Source organism: Leucopleurus acutus, assembly GCF_964270905.1.
Source record: "Leucopleurus acutus genome assembly, chromosome: 2".
Lineage (NCBI taxonomy): Eukaryota > Metazoa > Chordata > Mammalia > Artiodactyla > Delphinidae > Leucopleurus > Leucopleurus acutus.
Window position 1 is genome coordinate 136,314,535 of NC_139143.1, and position 8,791 is coordinate 136,323,325.

Below are 8,791 nucleotides of genomic sequence, written 5' to 3' on the forward strand. Positions count from 1 at the left end.
TTGTTCGCACAGATCCCGTGGCTCATCATTAGATTTGGCCCCGTCTCTGTGTGTAGGTTGCCTGAGGGCATCTGTTCTTCGCTCAGACAGGAGGGGGTTAAAGGAGCAGCTGATTCAGGGGCTCTGACTCACTCAGGCTGGGGGGAGGGAGGGGTACGGAATGCGGGGCGAGCCTGCGGTCGCAGAGACTGGAGTGACATTGCACCAGCCTGAGGCGGGCCGTGTGTTCTTCATTAGACTTTGAATGTGCAAGAAATAAACTTGCATTATGTTAATTTCTATACTATGAATATACATTATATATATGTGAATATTTACATATTATTTGCACATTATATGTGTGAATAATCTTTTATCAATGATTTATCCAAAAGTATATATTTTTAAAAGAGCTAGAGGAAGAGTAATCCAAGCAGAGGACCCTCCAGGTGTAGAGGCCATCAGAAGGGAGAGAACACTGAGCAGCGCTATGGCAGTCGGCCAGAATAAGCACGTTACACAAGGTGGCCAAAGGGGGCAAGAAGAAAGTGGTTGGCCCATTTTCTAAGAAAGATTGGTATGATGTGAAAGCACCAGCTATGTTCAATATAAGAAATATTGGGAAAACACTAATCATGAGAACTCAAGCAACCAAAATTGCATCTGACGACCTCAAGGGTCATGTTTTTGAAGTGAGCCTTGCTGATCTGCAGAGTGATGAAGTTGCATTTAGAAAATTCAAGCTAATTATTGAGGATGTTCAGGGCAAAAACTGCCTAACTAATTTCCATTGCATGGGTCTTACCTGTGACAAAATGTGCTCCATGGTCAAAAAATGGCAGAACATGATTGAAGTTCATGTTGATATGAAGACTACCCATGGTTATTTGCTTCATCTATTCTGTGTGCATTTTACTAAAAAATGCAACAATCAGATTCAGAAGAACTCTTATGCCCAGCACCGACAGTTCCTCCTAATCTGGAAGAAGATGATGGAAATCATGACCCAAGAGGAGCAGACAAATAAATGACTTGAAAGAGGTAGTCAATAAATTGATTCCAGACAGCACTGGAAAAGGCATAGGAAAAGCTTGCCAATATATTTATCTGCTCCATGATTCTTTGTTAGAAAAGTAAAAATGCTGAAGAAGCCCAAATTTGAATTGGGAAAACTCTGGAGCTTCATGGTGAAGGTGATAGTTCTTGGAAAAGCTACTGGAGATGAGACAGGTGTTAAGGTCGAATGAGCTGATGGATATGAGTCACCAGTCCAAGAATCTGTTTAAAATTCAGACTTTTAATGGTCACAACTAAAAGAGCTTATTTGTGATTTTTTTTCATAAAAGGGAAAGAACTAGGTATGTTCTAGAATCTAAAACTGCTCTGTCTAATACAGTAGTCACTACTACATGTGCCTCTTTCACAATTGAAATGTGTCTAGTCTGATAGAAAACAAACTTACGGTTACCAAATGGGAAAGCTGGTGGGGGGAGGAGGGATAAATTAGGGCTTTGAGATTAACATATACACACTACTATATATATAATAGATAACCAACAAGGACCCACTGTATAACATAGGGAACTATACTCAATATCTTGTAATAACCTATAATGGAAAAGAATCTAAAAAGGAATATATATGTAAATATATAGAGAGAATATATATATTTTATGTTCATATATATAAAACAATGTACATATATATATAAAACACTGAATCACCTTGCTGTACACCTGAAACTAATACAACATTGTAAATCAACTATATTTCAAAAAAAATTAAAAATAAATGTGCCTTGTGTGAATTGAGATGTGATGTAAGTGTAAAATGTACACCAGATTTTAAAGAGAGTACAAAACAAAGAGAAACTAAAATATCTCATTAATAATTTTTATAGTAATTATATGTTGAAATGATAATATTTTTATACATTTGGTTAAATAAAATATTAGTAAATTAATTTCACTTGTTTCTCCATAGTGTGTGAACTTGAAAATTTTAAATTATACCTGTGCTTCAGTTTTGTGGCTCACATTATATTTCTATTGGACAGGGCTCTCTTCTAGAGACTGACAGAAAGTCAGGCTAACAAACATTGGCATAAGCAGGAGATGGGTTAATTTAAGAGGTTATGTGTTAAGGGTGTATGTCACTACCATATTCACATTTCTTCATTTCTTCATCCAACAAAGAAATGTTAAAAATTATCTATGCCCAGGCACTGTGTCAAGTTTGGGGACACAAAGATGAAAGAGGCATAAACCTTTCAAGAAACCTCTAGCACAGGGGAGGAGACAGATGAGCAAACCAAGAATTACAATATATCCATTTATGAATGTTCAGCGCTAAGGAGACATGAGGAAGGACAACTGGGGTAGAGGAGAGGCAGAGAAAGCTCTCAAGAAGAGTTACCGCTTGAGCTGTCTTTCAAGGGCAAGTAAGATACTCTTACAGACCCACCCTTATCCAGCCCTATCCCATCCTTTCTCTCCAACTTCAATTTCTCCTCTGATAGCCCTTTCAGTGTTCTGTCTAGATGTTCTGTTCAATGGTTGACAAAAATGCCCATAGTCAAACTTCAGCATCAACTTGCTTAAACTCAACCCTAGTTTTCCTTTAGTGACATATTTTCTCTTTCCTCCATGTCCACTCTACTGGAGACTATCTCCCTCTCCCATGCCCTACCCTTCATCCCCAACTCACTAGGTGAAGAGGGGTTGGCATTTTCTTAGTTCCCCATTTTGGCTTCGTGTCAATTATTTGCTGCCATTGCCAAAAATAGCTTCTAGGTCCATCCTGCCTGCCTGCCCCCACTTTAGTTGTTTTTCTTTTTGTCAACCCCAGATCAACTCCAGGTCAAACTTTCCTCTATGTCTTCAGCAACTGTGTCACAGTCCTCCTCTTTATCTCACTACCTGTCCTTATTATTCATGACTTCAGCATCCCTTCCATCATCCAGCATACCTATTTCACAGTTCCTTGACTTTCTCAAGTCCGATGACCTTAATTCCCTTAATTTCCATTGTATCTTAGTCACTAAAAGTATAGCCATATTTTGGACCTCATCTTTTGTTTATTTTTATTCTTTCACACTGTATATTTCCCTAACCCCTAAACTATGTATCTACCCTTTCCCACCCTCCACATACCATACGTATGCCTTAACACCTCCTGAATCTGCTTTTGTTTCTTATTGTGATCCCTAGGCCTGTGATGCTTCCTTATTCACTTCTCATAGTCTTGGGAGCAAAATCTGTGGTGAGGTAAGAGGAGGGTTTCTAGAAAGCAATCCCTCCCTCAAAACTCAATAATATCTCCTCTAGTCATTTTCCACTGGCACTCACCTGTAATGCCTACTTTTATCTTGATAAATGTCATCCTTTCTTCAAGGTCAAACTCAAATTCCCTCCAGGAAACAAAGCACATGGATCTTTTCTTCTTTAACTCCTACTACATGAACCAAATCAACTTTTGATTATATAGCTTAAGTCATCTCCAGATTATTTCTTATCTATTAGTCATTGCCCCAACAGAAATCTATAAGAAAAGGACCATACATTCTATCTCTTTGGCATTTCCTACCCAAAGAACACAATGCTGGATGTATATTTGTTGCTTAGATAATTATTTGATAAACAAATATATCATTTTTTATTTTGCTATGTAAATCCAGTAACAAAACATTCTGCTTATTCTCATAATTTCTTTGGCAGTGAAAAAATTGAGGAGAAAATAAAACTTTCTTGTGTAATCTCCTCAGAGAGGTCCCACTGAAAATCCCAGTGGGAATATAAGCCTGGCAACTACTTCCCAGATTGGATCCAGAAGCCATACCTGGTTATGTGGGGTTGTTATTAGAGCAATCAGAAGCAGAAACCACAGAGCACCATGATAAAGCCAGAGTTTATGAAGCATCTCATAGCATTCTATATTTTATTAAGTATTCTATAGGCAGTCTACTAAATACTTTCTGATTATTATTTCATACAATTCCTCCAAACCTATGAGTTAGGTATTCTATTCCCATTTTACAGATGAGGAAATAAAGGCTCAGAAGTAGTAAATGACTTGTCCAAGAGAACAGCAAGTATCAGAGTTGGGGTTTGAACTCACATCTGTCTGACTCTAAAGCCTATGACTTACCCTTAAAATTCAATGAGTATAATTTTGTTTTGTGAATATTAATTCGTTTGGGAGGAGGTCTAATATTCCTTATTTCCTCTGGTAATACAACTCCCTTCTTTGGGGAGAAATTCCCTTCTTCTTTCCACCATGCTCCATCATGAAGAAGAAATGGTTACTGTCATCTCTCAACATGACAATACCTCCCTACCCATAATGTTTAGTCAAGGGAGAGGTATCTGCCCAAGCTGAGCCAACAATACCTGATTTCCCAGATCAGAACCCAAGCTGCCCCAATTAGAATTCTTCCCCCAAATTCAGGAAACTAAACCTGTGAGTGAGGAGTGTTTCCTGTTAGGTACTCAAACTATACGAATGTAAACCTGAAGCCATGGCATGTCCTTCACCTCCTGGAAGAAGACTGTGTGCAGGAGAGAATAAAACTGACATGGAGAGAGAGGGAGAGAGAGCCAGCCCTACTGCTTGTGAAACGTCCCCAATCACCTTTTCTCCCTTGCTGCTTCTGACCTTCCCATGGTGAGTGGAACCAATAACTTCCCCATTTTGCCCAAGCAAGTGCTTTCTGTCACTTGTAAAGGAGTCCTAAATGATTCAGCCCAACCCAGGAAGTGCTGAAGGTCAAAAATCAGTAAAAGTAAGACTTATTAGCATAATGAAGAAGTAAATGAAATATTGGAAGCAAGAGACAAAGCCAAGAGGTTGCAAATCAGACAGCACGGAGAGTGGATTAGGGGTGAGAGACAATGGAGTTAAAGCCACCTAAGATCATCTATCCTGGAAGAGCTCTGTGAGACCTGAAACTATTTTCTTTTTAAAGGTCACTAGCCAAAATAAGAGTCAGCAGTTCAGCTTAGTTCAAAAACATGGATGGAGTAAGAGCAATAATCAGAATTTCATAAGATAAAATTATTCCTTTTAAGAATTAAGCCCAAATAAAGCTATCTCCATCTTAAAAGAGCGTTTTTTACTGGTATTCACTACCTTCTTTTTAATGACAATTACAAACTAAATAAATCATATGTTAGACCCAAGGAAGGAATTAAAAGGAAATCAAAGACATTTGAATATGTAATATGTCATATTGGCTAAGAACTAAAGTTATACAGAATTTACTCATAGAAGAAAAAGAGGCTTGGCTCTTGGTAGACTTAATTTCACCAGGATGATGTGTTGAGGTTTAGAGTAGGTGAGAATCAGTCTTTGACAATGGACCAGACAGCCACACTAATATGGCTGAAAAAATAAGCTTTCTCAGTCTGCATTTTCATTTCAAAAATGTAGGTGCATGAGCTTAATTTCCTTACTGGGTTTACCTGGAGATCAGTGTCAAGGAGCAAGCTCTAAAATGTAAATAATTCATTGGTTCACCGAGTGGTTTTCCAAGCTACCACGGACTTTAGTGCCCTGACCTCTGGGAGAAAGGGGTGAAGGCTTGGATTGAAGCTTTTTTTAGCAAATCCTTTCCATTCAAAACCCATAAGCTTCTTGTCCTTGTCAGCAAGTGTCCAGAAGGTGCCTTGTCAACAGATCCCATTCGAGGTAGCACAGCTGGGAGCTGACAGAAGTGGGAGGAGCCTTGGGAGCTTTTGCTACAATCTGGCCTGTGACATGAATTGAAAACTGCTTTGGTTTTTCAGCTGGAAGTAAATTACATTCCTTTGACTCACTTTCTGTTTTGTGATGTGCCTGTATGTGTACACAATATGTGTGGTTTGGACATGTACATGCACACATACAAGTGTGTTTATCAGTTGAAACTGGGCAGTGTTTTCACATAGTGCATAGTCCAATAAAAATTGTTGAATCTCCAATTGCTTCCTGTGGGTTTTGTGATCATTGCCCAGAATAAGAGCCGGATCCAATCCAACTCGTTGCAGAATCTGCCACCAATACAGTCAAGTAGTATGATGAAAAATTGTTGAGGGCTGCTAATTTAAATGGATAAATGTGCACCCAAGGTCTAATATTAATCTTTCAACTTTTTTTTTGCTGAAGTCTTTAAAATTAGGGCATGGCTTAGGATTTACACACAAAAAAGAGATGCTTATACAATTGCTTTTTTTTTCTCTTTAAGAAAATCATTGTGCCTCCACTTAGTCACATCATTGGAAATAGGCCATGGTGAAGTGTTTCTACCATAAAAAGGACAGATTACTAAGTTCTCTAAATCCTATCACTTTTACAGTTGACAATTAAACCAAATTATTACACCCATAAAACGGAACAAGAGAAGATCCTTGCTAAATAAATCATTTCAGTTTCAGCATTGCTTGATAAATAGTGATAGGGATATAAATTCTATTAAGTGAGAAACTCTACACTCTAAATTGGATACACATGGTGGACTTGAGAAATGAATTTGAGATGAGAAATATATTTGCTTTGTGAACCAAAGTAATATAGTGGTTGCTAAATTCATTAAAGCATTAGCTGATTATAATTCAGTGTGTTAATTTAATATTATGGGTGATAAGCTTTGCCCTAGTTCTAGTTATGATCTGTAATAAACCTGGATGTATATTTGTACCCCATTTTCAGGCTGTGCCTTTTTCAGTCCCTTTGAACTAACACTGTTGATACCTTTTATCTGTAGCCTCAACTGCACTTCTTATGAACCTCTTCTGACAAAAGCTGGAAAGAATGTTAGTAATTGCATTCATTCCTCCCAGCAGGTGAAGCCAAGAAGCATTTGTGTTTGCAGTGTGGTATCAGTGTACTGAGGGTCAACTCTGGATGCTTGAGTGCCCTCCATCATTTTATTCTGGTCCATATCCCTTATCTCCCTTTAGTTTTCCTCCCAGCTTCTTCAGAGGACCTGCTTATCAGGGGCTCTGGCACCTTTTCTGGTTTTACCAAACAATTTCTATGGTATCCATCTTCCACTTGCAGTTTTACATCACTGGACATAACTGCCACAGAGGCTGAGAGTACTGAATACAAACTGGCAATAGAGGATCACTCATTGTCTCAGTCTGAGTTTGTTCAAAAACATTGAGACATTGCAAGTATTGATGGGTGTAATTGATGTTTAATAATGAAGACAGGGCTTACACAAATATGGAAAGAGCCGCAGGATTATCAATCTGGATGGCTGAAGCTAGAGAATCAAGAAAGAGTCACAAATATCAGACTGAGGCAAAGGAATAAAGAAAGAAGCAGACCTCTTATGGGGGGAGTTTTCAAACCAGTATGACCGCTAGGTGAAAGCTCTTGAAGAAGTCTTGAAGCCTACCACATGGGATTATAATAACTTTCCAAAAATTCATTTGCTTTACTTTACCTTCCAAATCTCAAGAAAGTTGTTTTCATTGGAAAACTCTAATCCAGAACCATGTATGGAAGGAGATTTTAGGAAACATACTTTCCAGGCCTAAAAGGCGATTTTGAAGATACTGCTAAATTGACAACAAACAATCTAACAGAGTCAACCCCTTTGGAAATTTGACAACTATGCCCCATTCCATTTAACTGCATTTAACTCAATACGTAATATAAGGACATCATGCTTTTAATTAGCACAATGCAACCATCCTTTGACAACCAAAGACCAAAAAACTCTCTTCCCAAAGAGTAGACTCAAGTCTCGTATATCATTTTAACTATCTTTAAATGATGTTTAACCCTCTTTAGCTAAGTTATACTTGCCCCATTGAAATCCTGTAATGCAAATGCTAATGCTGTATTAAAATATCTAATGTTAGGGCTTCCCTGGTGACGCAGTGGTTGAGAGTCTGCCTGCCGACACAGGGGACACGGGTTCGTGCCCCGGTCCGGGAAGATCCCACATGCCGCAGAGCGGCTACGCCCGTGAGCCATGGCCGCTGAGCCTGTGTGTCCGGAGCCTGTGCTCTGCAACGGGAAAGGCCACAGCAGTGAGAGGCCCGCGTACCGCCAAAAAAAAAAAAAATCTAATGTTAGATAATACAACATTAAGAGACAGAACAGATAAGAATAATTCATTAACGTATGTAAATATAAACAAATCAAAGCAATAAGGAAGACGAGTGTAATCATTACAGTTATTATTTCTACAAGTGATGATTTGGCCATAATTGGTATTTATATCTTTCTTATTCCACTAAACTTTCCTTAGCCTCTTTGTTTTCAATAAGTGGTTCAGTTGGTTGTGGTTCTTTGCTCAATGGAATTACTCAAATCCTCCTGAAGGATCTGTCATCAGCAGTCTTGTCTGTATTGAGTTTCTGTAGTTTCTCATTATCTTTTGCTAGAGGACATAAGAGTACTACGAAACACACCCATAGAATATTCTGGGTTATAGTCATGTCCTCTTTACTCCCATTTTGTAGTAGTAACATAATTTCCCCTTTATAATCAGAATGAATTACCCCACCTATTAGAGTAACACCCTCCTTTGCTATTGGTTCAGTGGCATGAGGTACCCATAGTGGCCAGATGGCACTGGTAGTTTCTACTTCATAATAACTATGTTGTGTCCCCTGATTCTAGGAATTAAGACCTTAAAGCAGCAAGTCCAAGTTATAATATTGGGAATAGAAAATTTGCTAGTGGATTTTTAGGGGTAATAATGAGAGAATCCAGTTCCATTTCCACCCTGTAGTTCTTAAATCCATACATCCTGGCTATGGGTGAAATAACATCATATACTGATTGCTGATTCAAAGCATGTACAATACACTGAGGACAT

General features: G+C 38.4%; 1 pseudogene across 1 annotated transcript; it reads left to right on the forward strand.

The window, feature by feature from the left end:
• The first annotated feature begins 469 nt into the window (after nt 1-469).
• On the forward strand, nt 470-1,265 carry LOC309957403 (small ribosomal subunit protein eS1-like; annotated as a pseudogene). Its single transcript has one exon. The product of its transcript is annotated as a small ribosomal subunit protein eS1-like (transcript).
• The last annotated feature ends 7,526 nt before the right edge of the window (nt 1,266-8,791 follow it).